This window comes from Pogona vitticeps, chromosome 2 (assembly GCF_051106095.1).
Source record: "Pogona vitticeps strain Pit_001003342236 chromosome 2, PviZW2.1, whole genome shotgun sequence".
NCBI lineage: Eukaryota > Metazoa > Chordata > Lepidosauria > Squamata > Agamidae > Pogona > Pogona vitticeps.
Window position 1 is genome coordinate 180,687,192 of NC_135784.1, and position 19,865 is coordinate 180,707,056.

The following is a 19,865-nucleotide window of genomic DNA, read 5'->3' on the forward strand; positions in this document are numbered from 1 at the left end:
TCCATCACGTCTGCCCAGCCGTCGATGCGATCCAGCTGTGCGCTCTATGCCCGCCGACAGCGCCTGGCCCGGCGGAGCTTCCTCCAGCAGGAGGCGCGCCTGGACACCCACCCGGCCCCCTCCCTCCCTCCCTCCCTCTCTGCCTCCCTCCAGCCACTTCGAGTTCCCGCCCCCTCGAGACCTTTCGCTCCTGCTTAGACGAGCCGAAACATCGGGGGTCCCCCCCCTTAGTCCCGCAAGAGCAGCGGAGAGATCCAGCGAGCCTGAGGGGCTGCCTACCTGCCTGCCTGCCTTCCTTTCTTTCTCTGTTAGGCACGAGGTGCGCACCGCCGGGCAAGAAGTAGGGCTCGGAGCGGGCGACTTACGGAGATGATGCCAGGGAGGTCCAGCTCCCTTTCCAGCCTAGTCCGCCGAGGCAGTGAAGAAGAGCGAGGCTGGGCATGACAGGCGAATAACATGACCGAAAGGTCGTGGATTTCCCAGACCAGGCTTGCCACCTAGACTGTAGGCAGAGCTCTCTCGCGCACCGGATCAAGCTTTTCCCCAGTTCTTTATTTGGCTGAAGCGTCCAAACACCGCTCAGCCACCCAGCTGAATAAGGACCTGGCTCCACATGTTTTTGCCCTGATTTGGCTGCCATTGGCACAACTGGCACAGTTAACAATGCCCTACAGGTGCAGCTTTTGGTCAGCGCAGACTCTGGTACCTATCTCACAAGACAAGACAGTCATCCTACATGTAAAGGTGTGTGATTTCAGATAGCCCAATAATTCATTGTTTACGACTCATCGGCAGTCATCATGTATTTTGTGTGCATTCCCCCAAAATGATTAGATAGACTGGAGTTCATCATGAAGAGAAGAATTTCCTGCTCCCAGGATATGCAATATGGACCAAAATCCTTTTGCTGAGCATAGTTAATTATGGAGGAATTAACTCACCAAATCCATATTGATACCATGGACCTATTCTAGTGCAATTTGCAAGCAACAAGATTTGGGGCATGAGGCAGCTCTAAGTTCCATTTGAAATACAGAGGCATATAAATTTCAAGATTTTTTTCAACTGAATCAGTGCATTTTCAAAGTTTGGCCAGATAAGGAATGAGGAAACAATTGCAATGTGATTTTCCCTCTAGTCTAACCTGGTGGTGCTGCGACATGATTATGCAAGATTTTGCATCAATAACATGTTTTTTGTCCTACAGCATGATTCGACACAGGGATCGAGTTATACCTTTAAATAGTACTAATTCATCTGTTGTTGATTCCTCCCACCCTATGCCTTCCCAGGTCTGTCACTTGCCTTCTTCCAGGGGGTGGCATCACAGCGAAATGGGAAAGTGCATTTCTAGGAAGTCAAGGATGTGAAACAACCACCACCACCACAACCCTGACCTTCAAATAACGAGTGTGCTCCAGCAGTGGAGGGGCAGGTGCTACTAGCCTGGGGGGGGGAAGATGTCTCATACTCCCACCAACCCCATGCCACCTATGCCCCTTTTTCTTTTGCTAAAATCCAGCAGCATACCTACACTTTTCCCTGATAGCAGGTTGGAGTGGAAGAGGAGCTGTAAGACCCGATGGAGCATGGAGAATTAATGGAGGTGGCCGCAACCTCTCCCAACATGCTTTAGCTTTGTAACTCAGGAACCATAAACTTGTCCACATGGTTGCAGCCTGTTCCAACCTATACAGTATTTCCTTGAAAGACACTGAGGATGTGGTTGTGCCTAGGCAGACTAATATGCGTGGAATTCAAACAGCTGCTTGGTGCAGAGTTTAGGAAAGTTGCTGTTCTGCTCTACAGGATTACTGTCTATGTACGCTGGTGGATGTTGGGGGCTGTAGTCCAAAAAAAGGTACACTTTTACAACTAAGGATGCGGTTTAATGACAATATCGTGAGTCACGTTTCTGGTTCCACTCCAGTTGTTGCTGTGATATTTCAAACCTCAGATTGTGCACTCCAACTCAGAAGTGGCTTGCAAAGTTTTGAGTTGGCAGGGGCTAAGGCATTAATGATGCCTCCTCATTTTAGAAATTGATGAACCTCATCATCCCTCTTTTAAAAATTCATCTGTACTGCTTGGCACAAGTTCTGAAGTGCATCCATTTGTTTATGGGGAAACATACGTACACACCCATTCTTAACAAGCCGTACAGCAGAGCCTTGGAAAGGTCAAACAGTTAATTATGGTTGTGTGTGCTTGTTTATTGTTTGTTTTTAAGCCAACGTCTCAAATATCAATTCCTCAACATATGAAACTACTTAGACAACCCTAAGATATTAATGTGAGACAAGGCCTACAGCAGAATTGCATTAGAACCAGCTTGTGGTCATGGCTCAGCTCTGCAAGAATTAAATGAGAACCTATGTGTTGTATGCAGACTGGTATCTAGTAGTCATGACGAGACTCTGGAAATCTGGAATCAGAGACAATTGCTTTTAGATTATCAATGGACAGTCATCCTCTCATTCAGATAAAGAGATAGAGCATCTCTCATTTTCTAAACCCACTGACAAGCTGTTCTGATGGACTGACAAGACAGTCAAGCTGCACAAGGTCACACTGTAAAGCAGGAAGATAGACATATGGTTCTCCAGATCATGTTTCACTACAACACCCATGATCCTTTAGAACTGACTAAGCTGTTAGAGGTGATGGGAATTGCCATCCAACAGTATCTGGAAGGCCACATTATTCTCACTCTTCTTTTTCCAAACTAGCCTTTCAATCAATCCAAATCAACCTGGGACAGCCTTCCTGTTTGGAAACACCCTAAGTATTGTACAACAGCAATGTAGGTGTTTTGGGGAGCCCTGCACATTGGGTCCCGTACTATTTGGGGGGATATTTCTAAACTATTGAGGCTCTCACTGAGCTGCTCATATCTCTTTTATGCATAGAGAGTGCCAAAGACTAGGATTCCGGCTCTGAGAAATAGTTCATCATTGCTAGTATAGCCATGGTTCTTGCTACTCTTTATTTTTTTAAAAAAACTGAAATGTTTATTTAAGAACAATTCTGTCTTCAACCAACTGTGAACAGGCAACTGTGGTTCGCCAGTGCAGTAGGAATCCTATAATTCTGCGATTCCATTGAGCATTGCAGAGATATGCTGGCTCTGTCATCAATGAGAGAATCCCAGATGTTTTCAGTGCCTATGAGTCAGGTTTCAAAAAAGAAACCAGTAGTTGCCTTTCAAGCTACATCAAGAAGCAATTTGGGTTGTACAAGAGAGGAAATGAAATTGTGATGTTCCAGATAATAATATCACACAGTGATGCTTCCTGTGCTCATAGCACAATTGCATTGGGCTCCTGACCTCAAACATGTATTAAAACTGACGTTTCAGTCTTACCAAGAAATCACAATATTTCAGAGTAAAGATTGCAAAAGCATCAAACATACATTGAGAGCTGGTCCAGGGAAGAACACAAGACTTTGCTCCTAGGAGAAAAGAATATAACAGGGTGGGTTGTATCTAAGAAGCAAAATTTCTCCAAAATCTTGGGATGTTGTGCTACCATCATGAGCATCACCCTCTGCTTGAGCCACACAGCTGGCTATAGAACACAGTACGATATTTTGCTTTTGGTAATCTTTCTATGTTTATTGCTCAAAGGGCATATAAAATATAATGCATGGAGTATATTTGTGGTTATAACCCAAAACGACTGAAGTTTGCGTGGGCAACCTGGATGCATGTGACCATTTGCTGTTAAAAATGGCAATAAAGAAACAAAGACAAAACCTAATCTCTTTAAAAAAATGTTCTTGGTCAATCAGTCATTTGTTGCCAGAAAGACTGGGGAGAGCAATGCAGTGTTGAACACTGGGTGTCAGGGCCTGCGAAAACAGTGTGTCCCAGGTCAGCACTTTACCCACCTTGATCTAAACAATCCCTTAAATCAAGGACCTAGGCTGAGAAACAATAATATGATATTGTTGCTGAGGTCCATCGTAGGAGAAAGCCTTTAATCTGCACACTATTTTTAAAAGTTAGTTGAAGAGAATCTCTGGTACAACCAAGGTGTAGATTTCAAAGAAGGAGCTTTCTTGAAAAGTTCAGAGATTTCCTGAAAAGAAGCACTTTTTTGAAACATAGCATCTGAAGGCCAGTTTGGATATGAATCCCAGTAAGATCATAGTTTGGATATGAATCCCAGTAAGATCATAGTCTTGAGATGAACAGTGACCAACTGTGACCAGTTGTGGTGGAACCTCCGCACCATCTGGAACAGCCCTTAATCCGAAACAATTTATGGTGAACTTAAAATCTTCTGATAAATGACAAATCAGAAAACTGATGCTTGACCCTCCCGGTTTGTAAACAAATCTTATTTGCAGGGTTTGCATATTCTGAGGTACTGGATGTCCAACAAAAAAGAAATTAAATGGAAAATTCTTGTGACTCTAGGAGTCTGCAATTTCATATTTGGATGACTGCCATGGTTTGGATTTACGTCATTTGTTTTGGCTATGAATTTTACAGGCCCTAAAATTTGAATAATCTGTAAATCTAAGTCCCTGGACTAAGAAGGCCTTATTATATCAAGTGTCCAGGATTCTAGACCACTGCTAGATTATACCATTATGATCACCAGTATGGTATACTATAAGACTTACAAATGCTATCTTCATATGAACAACATATGTACAACAACATTCAGCTTATTACATCCTTACAACATTTAGTTACTACCGCACTTAACTATCAGATATTAATGAAATTCTCATTCATGTCCTCGTCCCAAGCCCAGTTCAGTGGGCCTTCCGCTTGCATAATTAGTTGCGCCTCTTCAGCACTGGCAACACATACACACACATGTATACACATGCATTTCAAGCTCTGCATAGCTTTATATCAGACTTCTGGCATTTGTTCAGGGCAAATCCAACCACATGCATTTCCTGTAGACCAGTATTTCCCAACCTGGGGGTTGGGACCCTAAGGGGATTGCAAAGCATTTTCTGCAGGGCGGGGTTTGTCACAGATTGCCTTATATGTGTGTTAGCCCTTGTCAAGTAATTTCTTTGACCTTTTGGAGCAGGATAATAAAACTAGTGTGTTTGTGTATGCATGAGAAACCGGCACTTTGGGGGAGAAAGAAGCCTCTGCATGCAGAAAAGGGATGACCTGGATGATGATTTTAAAAAGAGAGAGAGAAATGCCAGGGGAAAGACATAATGGCTGCTGCTTCTGCTAGAAAGGGACTTTAATTATGACATGACACTTTTGGAAAACCTAAAAAACAGTAGGAAAAGGACAAAGAAGAACCCCTACCCACCCACGCATACAATAAGCCCCCAGGATGGGGACACACAAAAACAAACAGCTTGCCTCTTCTGCTGCTGCAGGTACTAGGAAAGCTTGGTGCCAGTCTCTGAGGATGACCTTCTCTGCATAAAGGGTTTGCCCCCTCCCTGGGTACCAGGATGTCTTTCTGGTACCCAGGTGCTTTAGATACACCTTTGAAGTCCTTTGCCTTCTCTTCTCCCTACCTTGAACCTCCACCGAGCTCTTCCCAGTTTTGAAGTGGCGATGGTGGAGCTGGCATCAGGAGAAGTTAGAGGGTGAGCAGAAGCATCACTGACAGCCCTGCCACGGCAGGAAATGGTGGCCTTTTAATACAAATTTGGCAAGTCACTTGGTTATGATAAAAGCGAGTTGTGACTCCAAAAAGGTTGCAAACAGCTGCTTTAGACCCTAGACTATTGAACAGCCTTGACCTTGCTTCCAGAGCTCATCTAGCCTTGGTCTTGCGTGGATGGGTGGGTACAACACAAAAATAGCAATGGATATTTAAAGTTTGCTCACAGGATATTTTAGTACACCATGATCCCAGCTTTATAACTGAGATCATAACAGACAGCCCTCCCATGTGTATCAGCCAAGCAGACAGCCTTCTAAAATATTCCTTTATTGGTACATTTGTTCGTTTGTTTATTGGGGGGAAGGTGATGTCACAGGCACACCTCGTCAAAAATAGCCAAAAATAACTGACCTCCACAAATGGCTTTTCTCTTGGTTCAGTGAGGTCACATGGGGACCTTGCAGAACTGATTCTCAGAGCTTGTTGCAGGACAGAAAAAGACAATGTGGTATTGAATGGGCTAAGGGCTCTTTCCGATGGCCCACACACTGCTCTAAAAATACACCCTGCTTTTGTCCTTTGTATGGCGGAGGAAGCCTTTTATCAAGACATGAGGTCATGGATCTCACCCTGAAATGAGACCAATACAATCTTTGGTCTCTTGAAGGAAGCACAAAAGATTGTCCTGTGCCATCACTGATGTCTTTAGAACTTTCTGTAATCTTATAGGGCTGTGATATTACCCAGGGTTTGTGTATGCTGTCTGCAAAAGCAGAAGAGGCACTGAAGGTGAAGGTAACCAAGGTACAGAACTGAATCTCACTTTCCATTTTTGTTTTAAAAAGCAAGTTTCCAGACCACATCGATATGAAGTGGTAGACTTTAAAGGGCATTGCAGAGATCTCGTGGGACAGAGAAGAGTGCCGTATACAACCCTTTCCTGCTTACCACCAGCAGCAGCATTAAACTTAATCTGCACTGCTTTTACAGGTTTCAGAACTCCTCTTGTTGCAGAATGTAGGTTACATTGGTAAAGAATTCTCGTTTCCTTTTTTGTGTTGTTAATGGAGAATCAGAGCACACACAGATCTGTTCCATTTTACAGCTGCAGGACTGAGGCTAAGGGACAAAATCACCCATTCCATGTTGCAGTAAGGAATCCATGTCCTCATTCCCAAGCCCAGTTCTAGTACCCTGGGATTCACTGAACCACAAGAGCCTTCTGCTTGCATCATCGGCTGCACATTTTCAGTACTGGCCAGCCAGTCAGCCAGCCAGCATTTCTCTCTCTCTCTCTCTCTCTCTCTCTCTCTCTCTCTCTCTCTCTCTCTCTCTCTCTCTCTCTCTCTCACACACACACACACACACACACACACACACACACACACACACACACACACACACACACACACACACACACACACACACACACACACACACACACACACACCACCCGAGCTATGCTAGAGTGTTTAATATCAGACTTTTGGCATCTCACTTTGCTGAAATGGAAGATCTGGGAGTTACCTGTGCTTCCTTTGCCTATAAATTCCTAACTGCTCTGGCTGCCTGCCTTTTGCCTAGAAAGATCCCTGGACACAACAGGCTCCTTCTTGGGCGGAGAGCTGCAGCTGGGAGATTTTTCTGTGGGGTATAGCAGCATCCCCACCACCACCCTCCAGACTATAATGAAGTGATGCATGCAAAGAGAAATAGCCCAGTGGAACATCAGTTACAGAGCGACATGTCAATGTCTGGGGCAGAATAATAGGCTCCTAGCCGTCCCATGTCAGCCTTGGGGCATCGGCTCATAGGGGAGTGATTCTCAACAGTGGTCTTGGGGGAGGGAATACAGGGAGAGGAACAGTACTGTATATGGATGGTGTGGAAGATCTGGCATGTCGTGGGGGTGCTGTGAAGAAAAGAGAAGAAGAGCACGTGTCTGAATGTGAGAAATGAGGCCAGGCCATGTGGTAGCTGCACTCCATGATTTGAGAGACGGTGCCCAGAATCCTTTGCAATAAAAGTGGCATCATCCTGTGGTGGGGACAGGAAGGGTTTGACCCTCCTGGCACTGTTGGACTGCATTCCCATCAGCCCTTGCAAGGTTAGCCAGTGATGGCAAGGGAGAGATGATGGGAGATGTAGTCCGAAAAACCCCTGGAGGACTGAGAAAATGGAAAGGTCTCCTCTGTATCAGACCACTGGCCTGTGTCTGCTCTAGCCAAAGACATTGTCAAAGTCAGTTCTTAACCTCCAATTCCTTATTTCCACAAAACTTTGAAACAGAGCTCTCCCATTCCACCGAGGAAGGACCTGAGGTTTGTGTGCCTCTGGCATTTCAACGTCAGCTTAGAACAACCTGATGTTAAGAACTCCATGACTGGGAAGAACTAGCCCACTTCCAGAGAAATTGGCCACTATTCTATCAAACTCCCACTGAACAGAACAGTTGCAACACAGCATAGTTGCTTGTGTAAATGTTGCTATTGCATGCGTGACAATTTCCATGGAGAAAACCTGCCCTCCACTTACTCATAACAATGTTTGTGCAGGCAGTTTGATTCCACGGTACTACACTGATGGGACTTTCCTCTCAGCAGCAGGTCAGTAGAATATCAGCCTAAATAATGATTTCCACTCATTACAATCTGTCTCTCTCTCTCTCTCTCTCTCTCTCTCTCTCTCTCTCTCTGCTAAATGGCATTAATCACTCGGCCATTCTTGTGTGAAGACTCTAGGTGATAAATGGGATCATAAAAAGGGCCTTTGTGCCCCAAGGTAGACTTTGAACCACCCAAACCAGCATAATAGGGAATGTGCAGCTCTCCAAATGTGCTTGTGCTACAGGTCCCATCGAACTTGGCCACTGGCTATGCTGGAGAAGATCCGTAGGAGCTGCAAGCCAAGGACCTTAGAAGGGCCACATTTTTGGGTCAAAGCATCTTAAGGCAGTTTGGAGAGTCCATTCAGACTTATTTAGAAGACAAGGGTGAGAGAGAACAGCTGGCACAGAAAGAGACACATTTCCGTTGTTTACAGTCTTGTGATTTATTGTTACTATTTATTAGCCCATTTTATTGGTTAATAAGATAGCATCTGTTTACTGTTCCGTTCTTGAATAATTGCTTTCATGTTCTTGAATAAAAACAGTATTCTCAATGTCCTCCTCAGGGTATTATCTCCAGCACAAAGAAGCTCCCTCAGAAATGTTCTGCTGGTGAGAGAAGTGTTGACAATAGACAGGGGTGGACAAGACAAAACACTATAAAGCGAAGGGGTTGCAGTAAAGCGCCAGCATGAGCGGCACCGGTCCTTGAAATCAGCATGATCACCGTTTCCTTGAAATCAAAGGGGGCCCAACTAGTCTGGCTGATCCTTTCCCTTGGTGGTTGCTGTTGGAGCCCAGCAGTTCCGTATGCTGGCTCACACACAAAGGACTTGTGTGTTTGCATTGAATAGCAAGACCTGAAAGGCATATTTTTGCAGCATCAGTTGGACCTGGATAACTTGATCATATCAAGAAGTTTTCCCACACACCTCCGCCCACTGACTTAGTTCACAAAGTCCTTTTTGTTGCCACTGTGTTTATTCAATCCGTAAGTTGAGTCTTGAGGATTCCTCCCCCCTCAGTGCTAGTAGGTGAATTTGGGTGAAAAATGCCTGTCGCAGAATAGGACAAAGAGGAAGATGGTCAGAATGAGATACGGTGCTTCCAATAATCAAAAGGGAAAAAGAAGACCTTTGTTTTTGTCTTGAAAAAACACTGGCTAGTGTGAAAGTAGTGTGTGTGTAAACACAAGCTAATGTGACTGATAACTAGTATGACAGACCAATTAAAATGCTTGGTCTTTATAGAAAAATAAAGAAAAAACAATGAGTGAATTGAAAAAAAATCTTTCAAATGGCGCATGCACATTTCCACATACTACTACTACTACTACTACTACTACTACTACTACTACTACTACTACTACTACTACTACTACTACTACTAGTAGTAGTAGTAGTAGTAGTAGTAGTAGTAGTAGTACTAGTACTAGTACTAGTACTAGTACTAGTACTAGTACTAGTAGTACTAGTACTAGTACTACTACTAGTACTAGTAGTACTAGTAGTACTAGTAGTACTAGTAGTACTAGTAGTACTTAATCTGAGGCACAATCTATTTAGAATAGAGTCCCGTAACCTGTGGTTCATGCTTGCCGAGGGGGTCCACAGATGGATGCCAGGGATCTGTGAACCAGGCACACACACAAATAGGTTTTCTTTATCTTTCTTTTTCTATAAAATATATGCAAAATTTTGTAAATAGGTAGGTGCATTTTTTTGAGATGATCCATAGCTTTCCTCAGAATCTGTGACAATCCCCCCCCCAAAAAAATTTAAGAACCACTTAGAAGAACTTCAAAACAGAGCACTGCTGTGGGCTGAATCTGTCCCTCTTTTATAGTTTGTCAAACTGCTAGGTTAAACAGAGAGCCAAGCTTTATTTACATGTATTTAAATATTATAGCCGTCTTTTTAAACTGTTACATGGTATGTAAATATTTTTATTCTTGGTCCTGGGTGAGCACGCTCCATAATTGGGAAGCTCTTATTGTGAAATCAGAACCAACTTTATTATGGCGTCTGGATGATCATAAAGAGCTGTTTGTGTGGCCAAGTACATCAGCAGTCTAGAAAACAGAACAGAGCATGAAAACTTTTTTAAAAAATCTATCATCTCCCAGAATTCCCCCAGCCAATATAGCCAATTGGGTAGGAATGGGCCAAACCCACAAATTATTTTGGGTTTCCTCTGTGGGTTACCTGATGATCTCCTTCTCAATTTTGTTTGTGAACAGGTTCTTTTTATTTGGTACTGGAGAATGACTGGCTCCAGAAAGAAAAACCCTCCTGTATATCAAAGGATGGGACATTTGAGATAATCAGATGTGCACGCATACAGAATCTAATTATGGAAAATCCCCAGGATTCACATCAGCTTCTATAGGCCAGGTTTAACGAGTGACCCAAACGGCTCAAGAAGAGAGGGAATCAGCCCTGGAGATGGGGATGGTTGGCGGGGGAGAGGAGGAAGAGAGATATGACCAACTGACTTTTACATATTCTTTTCCTTTTTGTGCTTTGGAAGCATTTTATTACCTATTCAGTTTTATTGCGGGAACAAACTGGTATCACACAATGGTTAAATTGCTTTTCCTTGGAAGTCCTTTCTTTGGCAGTGTTTAGTGTTATGCTTAATTTCTTTCACACAAGCACACAGACAGCACATGAATCTGATTTCAATATGACAAAAACAGAGACGTTACTTCCCAAGAGGAGCTCTCAGAAGGTGAGGGCGAGGCCTTCTCAGCCCGCATGTTCACAAGCAGATTTTTTTTTTTTACAAATGTCCGTTCTGAGAAATTCCAGTACCCTCAGATAAGAATCCCCATGCCTAATGCCACCTCACGGGGATTCTGGAAGTTGAGGTGAAGCGAAAACCAAAAATAAACTAATATTATCTGAATGGAGTGTCCTTTGAGAATAAAGACATTGGCTGCTTTCCTAACATAGAAAAAGTTTGAGGTCCCTTTCTTCTGCTAAAGGAGGAGACTCCCCATATGGCCATCTGTACATTCAGTGGCCTAAGATAGTGGTCCCCAACCTTGGGCCTCCAGATGTTCTTGGACTTCAACTCCCAGAAATCCTGGCCAGCAGAGGTGATAGTGAAGGCTTCTGGGAGTTGTAGTCCAAGAACATCTGGAGGCCCAAGGTTGGGGACCACTGGCCTAAGAGACACTTCACTGTAATGTTGGCCGCTGATCCCAGGACTGAGTCATTAGTGATACTTCTCCTCCTCACAAGTACAGTATAGCTCTAGTGTGTCTGACACACAGAACTGCATGGGAGAGAGGGAAGGGAGGAGGGAGGGAGGGGGCAGTGTGGGCGAACACTCTGAAAAGCGACAGGTGCAGGAACGGGAAAGAAGAACAAGTCTATCTGGTTGCTTAACTAGGTGGTTGTCAGCTGCGTCAGATCACAGGGAAGAGAGGGAACAAAATATTGACCCAGAGGCCTCAGTTCTAACATTTCAGCTGTGCCCTGATCTTGCTTTTCCTCAGGGGCCAAATTCAGACAAGCAGTGTCATCTGAAAGTCTGCAAGGCCTATCCAAATAGGAAACGATTTCTCTCCCAAATTAGGAGAAACCCTTGTACGGCTTCTAACCTTGACCTAATGATGATCCACCAGACCAAGGATTCAAAACTGAAAATTCATAGAAAGGTCTCACTGTGTTGTTCTGCCCTGCAGAACTGGGCAAAAGAAAACAGAATACTGTAGTCTTAGAAGAAACAGATAGGCTAAGAGATTGCCACATAAATTGTTGTAAGCCACCCAGAGACCTTTGGGTAGAGTGGGTGGCATATAAGTTAAATAAATAAATAAATAAATAAATAAATAAATAAATAAATAAATAAATAAATAAATAAGAACAGAAGGCAGATGAAGGTAGTTGCTCCACATCGCCACATGGGTGTTGGGAAACAAACTGTGTCCCTCTCTAATATCCCCAAAGCTACAGTAACCTGATGATCAAATGTGAAGAACAGTGGTCAATTGCCCTCAGCACCCACCCACCCAGCCACTCACCCAATTCTTACCTAGCTATAGAACAAACAAGAATATGGAGCCTACACTGGCAGCTCGAAAGCTTTTAGGGACTATTTCAGAGAGGCTTTGAAATATAGCTCACATTCTTAACCACTGGCAGAACAGATCTGGAGGCTGAAAAAGAAGACATTTTCATAATTGAAAACAGCAGCAAGAGGAATCAGCTTGCAGGCAGGAAGAGGCTGCATAGCTGAAAGAGGAGCATGTATTTATTAGCACACGTGGCTCCAATCAAGTGAATGAGGATGAAATACAAAGGAGTGGAATCATCTATGTATGTATGACTTTGAAAAGCCAGCCTTTGCCTTCTGGAACCTAAGAGAACTTGCAGCACACCATCAACAGTAAAATTAGAGGCAAATGCTGTTAACTATGGAAGGCTTTCAGCCAGAACAGGGATACATTAAAGATGTGTGTAGACTTAAAGAGAGGAAAAAAAAATCAGAAGAGTTAAAACCTAATCAGCCAAAATCATCTAGGTTATTGTGGAGAAAAATCAAATATTTGGATCAATTGGTGGGATCCTGTGTGCAAGTGATCCATTTAATGAGAACCAACCATTTGCCCAAGCAGTGTGGCGTGCAACCCAGATGCTCACATTTCTCAACCTGACCTCGGGAGGGATCCTTATTTGGATTAAAGTTCTCAGGATACCCAGCCAGTGGGGTCAATGGCCGTACTGTCTGAGGGCTTCTGGGAACTGTGATCCAATCAAATAAAGTTTGCAGCCTCTGGTTCTCAACTGTAATGTCTATGGTTGCTAAAGAACATTTTGGAATCTCACCTAACATTTGTAGAGAAGGGTATGAGCTGAAGCACTGTTACTGCAGCAACCCAAAAGTCCTAGTTTCTCTCCTGGGCCAAGCTCTGAAGGATTATTCCTCAAGTAGTTCGGACAAAAAGAGGAAATGTTTTTACTGCATTAGTTGGCCAGGGTCTGTGGCATTATCAATGCACTTCTTCCCAGCTGATATGTGGTCGGATTTAAATTGGTTGTAAAATATTTGCATGGTCTTTGAAGATTTAAATCTTCTTTTAGCTAGCTAACAGTCCTACTGAAGCATCTGGCTTTCACCTTGCTGATGCCTATTTGTGCAAGGGAAGCTGTGAGGCCTGGATTGCACTAGTAGGGAATTTCCTGGTGTGAGCTCTGCTTAGATGTGGTGTGCATCTCCTTCTCCTCATGCACATGCTTAGTGCCCACAGACGTTCATTTCGACTGATGATGCCGGTGCAACTCTGGAACATGGGTGGGAGTGAGTGCTCCGTAAAGCTGCTTCCACAGATTCGACGGAGCTGAGGGAAGCAAGAGAGCCAAAGGAAACAGACAAAGCTCTCAGAACAAAATGCTGGTCTTGCAGCCAGAACTACGGAAATTACCTACTGTCTCATTATTAGATATATTTTGGTAGCATGAGCCGTGGGTTCATGGGTAAATAAAAGATCTGAGAAGTGAACTGAAGGAATCAGCCAAGTACTTCGGGGTACTTCTTTAGATTTTAAATGAAATATTCTCAAATAACAGTAAAAACAGTATGCTATCCTTCTTGCCCTTGACAGCTGAAGCACCCCTGCATCCATTTTAACAGTTCTGTTGCAAAGTCCCTTCTATGTACAGAGGGTTCCTGTCCTTCTTTACAGTTCAGGTATTTGTCTCTCACCTGCTTGTCCTGTACCAGCCCTTATCGCTTCTGCCTGCCCCTTGCATCTGTTCTGTCCCTCCCTCATGGGCCCGGTCACTCCAAGCTCCCCCCCCCCCAAACCTCATCTCCCCAAACCACTTTCTTTTTGTGTCTTCTTCCCCAGCCTTTTCAATGGCTGTTTTTACTCTGCTGTTCCCTGATCTTTCCATTTCCCCCTCACAAACAGTTCCCTGGCACCTCTTGATGTGGCTTCGACCTGCTCTTGACATTCCATTTTACCTCCTAACTTAGTTACTCATATTTTTTTTCCATGCCACATTTCCAGAAATTTTCCTGCCAAATTTCCCCCTGGATTTTGAGTTTCTCTGTTCTCTTCGGAGTGACCTGAAGCATTCACAATCCATGTCTCATTTCTGCCCTTTGTCAGAGGGGACACATGAGCTGCTTATTGTAGTTTTCCACGAACATTCTTTTCTTTTATAGATTATTGACATGCAATACGTTACACTTCTACATGCCTTGATATGTATGTGTACTCATTAAATCCAAGTACAAAATAGTAATCCTAGCATGGCTGAGAAACTGCACCAAGATTCCTCCTCTTGTATTGTGATTTAATCAGTGAGCCATTACACTGTGGTTCACTAGTATGTTCTTTCCTCCTGAGGAGCCCTGGGCAAAGTCAGTGGCTTTCTAGTACCAGATGGAAATATAATTAGCCCCTTGGTCATCTGATCTCTTCTGGCAACGCCACACTAGCCTACTGGGTCTATACAAACATATACACTGTGTGGGAGAGAGATTAAGATTACACTCCATGCACCTGAGGCATTGGGCTGGAGTCCAGGAAAGCTCACACCAGAATACATCCATTAGTCTTGAGTGCAAGCGATGAACACAGCTATCTCTGTGGAAATATTTCATTTATTGAAGCAACGCTGTTTCAGTTTTCTTTTCCTGAAGCAAAAACTCATACTCGTATGGGAGAATATCTTGGTGGATTGTGGTGCGTTAATTGGTTACGAAGGAGGGTGCTATTTGGATTTTTGTTTTAGGCATGGAGTGCCCTGGACCAATAACACACACCTTCCTCAAGACAGATAAATTGTGCATAGACTTGACATTTGTGTATACAGACGCAGCTCTCATATACATATTGACCACATGGGGGAAAAATCCCCATTGAACTTTGTGGTATTTGGCTTCTGAGAAGACATGTGTTAGATTATGGTGCAACTTTCCAAGTGCACAGCAAGTTTCCTCTCCAGTCTGTGGGGGCCTTCCTATCTTTTGTTCAGAGAAAGTGAAAGCTGGGTCAGACAGGAAGTTCAGACAGTTGCCTTTTCTTCAGACTGTTAACATTGTCACCAGAGTTTTCCCCTGAATCGTGTAGGTGGGAGAAACCCAAAATAAATCTGCCATCTTCTCAGGAAGGGAGAGTGTGAGGTAGAGGAAAGCACCTTCATTACACACCTTCTTTAAGCTCTGTGTTTTATCAAATACTCCTGGTATTTTTTCAATGTGCACAAAACTAATAAAAATATAAACTAAAAGCAATAGAAGGCAGGAAGCAAATTTAATAAGGAGAACACAAGTGAGAGACACACAACCTTGGTGGTGGTGAAGGAACCCTATGCAGAAACCTCAATCAAAGGCAGTCAAGTGTCCTGATAGAAATCCACAGGAAATGGACATCTACAGCTGTAAGACTCTTGTCACGATTCCACATGGCCCCTGACTGTTTCACCAAACTAGGAGTTCACAGTACGTGCCCCTTCAGCTGCCACCAGTTGATTTCATCAACAATACTTATTATTAATAATAGATGTCCAGACTATATGTCATTTTAAAAGAACCAAATAGAAATTTTTTATTGATACAGATGTTGACAGAACAAGCAATGTTGTTAAACAAACATTCTCTTTTATCCACTCTCCCGCCCAAACTCCAAAACTCTCTAATTCTCTATCTCAAAACTCCCTATCTAAACTCCTCCTCCTACTACTGAGTCTCTTATACTTTGTGACTCCGCCCCTCCAGCACTCCCATTGGTCTATGCAAATAGCATATGAATATTCATGATCTGGGCAAACACCATAACTCAAAATGCAATGAATGATAAGATGTGGGCATTTGTGCTTCTAGTATTGCAATACCAGTATAACACATTTAATGACTAAAAGGGTACCAGAGAAGCCAATGTCTCAAATCTAAGGAAGACTGTGTGAGCAGTTTTTAAAAATTTCTGACCATCTGTAGCATGCATGGGCACACAACTGAGCACACAACTCTGATGCCAAGAGACAGCTAGCACTGGTGAAGTGATTTACAGTTTGCATTGTGCAATCCTGGTCGGGGTCTGGCCAATATCCTCTTGCTTTTTGTTAATTTCCTCAAAGCAAGGAAATAAAGATTTTTAATCTGCATGCATCTGCAAGATTTATAGACTGCTCCAACAGAACATCAAGACAAAATCATGTGTGATGTGCTGAAATCTCCTCTTGCACAGAACTATGAAAGCCTGGGTTCCTAGTTAGAATGCGAAAGGCAGCAATGAACCATTTTATTTGCTTCTGGTGTTGTGTGGGGCCGAGTCAGTGACTGGAGACAATGCTGTTCCCCTTTCATTTTTGCTCACTTTGGAAAATGCCTCCCACTGGAGCTGACGTCAGATACTTGGAGAGCAGCTCCACTCAGCAACAGGCAAAACACAATGGATAGGCAGCTCACCTTCCTTCAACACATGCAGGACAATGTGCAAGGCATGCCTCCCCATGTGGTGAGATGCAGGCTGTCACATGAAGAACAAACACACATAAACACACACATTTTGTTTTGTGGGCCGTGTACCATTTTCCTTTTTATGCTTGGCCTGGAGTTACAGGGAAGCTGGTACCTAGTTTTTACCATGGTGGTCAAGCTGTGGTGGGGCTGTGGCTGTACCGCTTCAGGTTGCAAGCGGGAGTTCAACATGACAGGATGGCTCCTCTGTACAAAAATGTACAAAAACGTATAAAACCATAGTAGAAAACAAGTATGTCAGACACTTCTTCCTAACTTCTACATTTCTATCAGGAGGCTTTAATGGAGGGGTGGGCAAAATGTATCTATCTATTTCTTTGTTTATTTGTTCAGACCCCAGCCGTCCCTTGGCCCCTTCTTTTCCTGTCAGAAAACAAAAACCTGCAGATCCTGAAAACCAACAGGAGAAGTGATTCACCTTTTAAATCATCTTAGAGCTGGAAGGGACCCTATGGATCATGGAGTCCCACCCGTCTCAAGAAGGCAAGGTGGGGAATTGAACTCCCAGCCTCGGGCTTTACAGCCCAGATACCTAAACCATTTAATGCCCTAACCACCATTTTTCAAAACTGGAAATTACCTTCTAGCCTCTTGTAGTTTCATGTTTTATGTCTTGTTTCTAAGCATTCAGTACAGTTTGTGTAGCCCTGGGGTGTGTGTCCTAGGGCCAGGAAATTGGGGGCTGGCCCCTTCAAAGAGGCCACACATGAATCCCTTGCTTTGCACTGACCAGTTGTGTTTTTTCTGTTTATGCTCCTGTGATCCTGGGCAAGGCCTGGTTCAGCTGCTGTGTGGAATACTTCAGTAGATTTCCCTTTCAGGTATGCCTTGTCTCCTCACTCTGCCTGTAGGTAGGGTACTCAAGAGGTGTTTCCTCATGCAGTACCAATCTGTGGGACAGTTTTTAATGCCTTAAAAAGAAAAAGAAAAAAGGATAGACGAGCAAAAGTGAACCACTTCAGTCCCAAACCCCCACATTATGGTCAATTAGGAACTAAGACAGTGTGGTATAGTGGTCAGAGTGCTGGACTAGTGAGATGTCTGTTCAAATGCTTGCTTAGGTAGGAAATCCACTGGTGACTGTGGGTCAGTCAGATGCTCAGTCAGCCTGACCTTATTCTCACAGAGTTGTTGTGAGGATAAAAGAGAGAGAGCTGGAATTGGGCTCTGAAGCCAATGGGGAAATTGAAATAGAACTAAGATATAATATAAACATGATGCAAACAAGGAAACACAGAACTGCAATTCATTGCCTTGTGCTGAAGATCTTGATAGTGGACTGTGGTTCAGATGAATGAGAAGGTATATAAAGGGCAGATGGAAAAGGGGAGAGAAGGCTTTCACCTTTAATAGTTGCGTGGAAGAAGGGGAATTTCAGCGAGGGCATGATGAAATTCCCTTTCCCCCCACAGAGATGAAAGGTGCAGAAACCTCTTCTCTTTTGCACCTGACCACTCTAGGAAGCTGCTGCCTAGGTTTTCCTACTCAGGTGCCAGAATGCTTTGGCTGGATTCAAGCTTCACAGTCTACCAGGACACCCCACCATCTTTTAAAGAGTCAGACAGAAACAAAGAACAGCCCACCTTCAGACGTGGTTTCTCTTGTCTTGACAACAGTAACGCTGAAAAACAAAACATTTCATGTGATGAAATTCTCAGTTTCTATGCAACTCACAAAGCCCGCGGGACTAGGGGAGCAACTTAGTCTATGCAAATGAAGCTCACGTAAGCGATTCAGCAAACCACATCTTACACTGCCTGCAGACCACATCCCCCATGTGCTTCACACCAGCGATCACCACTTATCTCCAAGGCGCACAGCTAATCATGCCGCTAGACTGCTCTTTCTGTGGTACCTGTCAGTTGCTACAGTCAAAAAAGATGTACAGGGGATGCATCTTCCTTCCTATCACTTGTCAGAAGCTGCTTCTGCACCCAAAGTGCCTAGATCTGTTGGCTTTTTGTCTTCAGCACTCATGTCCTGCACCTGCTTCTATGCCTTACTTTTTAAGCTGGAAGGTAAGCTGGCAAGAGGCCAGGAGCAGCTGCGGCCTCCATAGCAAAAGAAGAATTTAAATTCTGCACCCCAAGCTCTTTGTTTCTCATCTTTACCTTTTGTATGAACACACTAAGTCACAGTCTAACTCACAAAGAGGTGTGACAACAACATCCTGATGGTTGTTTGCATTGTAGGAGTAAGATGCTTTGAGAAGACGTTGTCTAGAGGGCCAGGGTAAAATCCAATAAATAAATAAATAAATAAATAAATAAATAAATAAATAAATAAATAAATAAATAAATAAATAGAAGGGGGCAACCTGAAATAGCAGAAAGGATTTATGTATTCTCCCCCCCTTCACTGCTTGTAGGGTTAACTTACAGAGTACAGCAAAGTTGCTAAATCAACAAGCAGTGTTGCACTTCCCATCATATATTTATCTCTGGCTTGTTAGTGTGTTTTGTTATTTGACAGACACTTACTCATAGAGGTCTTCGGTGTGACATGATCTTCTGGAAATTCATGACTTTTTGAGTTGACTCACCGTCTATCAGGGCAGAAACTCCTCTTTCATTATTTGATGTTTTCTGGTCAGAGGCAAACCCAGATCAGGGATTCTTGTAGAGCAAATGGCCTTCTGGGAGAGGGTGGGTGGGGACCTGGCATTACCACGTGTCTCTTAATCTGGACAAACTCCAGTCATAGTTAATGTCAGGAGGGAGAGGTCAGAATTACACCATCAACTCACCAAGAAAGGCTGATTGGAAGGAGACAAAGTGAGAGAGGAGCCACAATGGGTGATAACGTTCACAAGAACATTTTCATTATTTAATTGATGTACAGTATTTCTTCATAGACTCATAGAATGATTTGAGTTTGAAGATACCAATAAGGCCACTGAGTCCAAACCCCTGCTCAGTGCAGGAATCCAAATTAAAGTAGATCTAACAGGTGGTTGTCTAATTTTCTCTTGAATGCCTCCAGCACTGATGTGTTCACCATCTTCCAGGATAATTGGTTCCATTGTCATACTGCTCTTACAGTTAAGATGTTTTTTGGCTGATATTCAGACTAAATCTGGCTTTCTGTAACTTGAGCCCATTATTATGTGCCCTGCACTCAGGGATGATTGAGAACAGATCCTGCCCCTCTTCTGTATGACT

The 19,865-nt window shown here is 43.6% G+C and overlaps 1 long non-coding RNA gene across 1 annotated transcript; it reads right to left on the reverse strand.

Moving 5' to 3' along the window:
- Nucleotides 1–15,743: 15,743 nt before the first annotated feature.
- Nucleotides 15,744–18,328, reverse strand: LOC144587118 (uncharacterized). Its single transcript, XR_013542303.1, has 2 exons — nucleotides 18,288–18,328; nucleotides 15,744–16,890 (listed from the first exon to the last, which is right to left on the reverse strand). It is a non-coding gene; the product is annotated as an uncharacterized LOC144587118 (long non-coding RNA).
- Nucleotides 18,329–19,865: the final 1,537 nt, after the last annotated feature.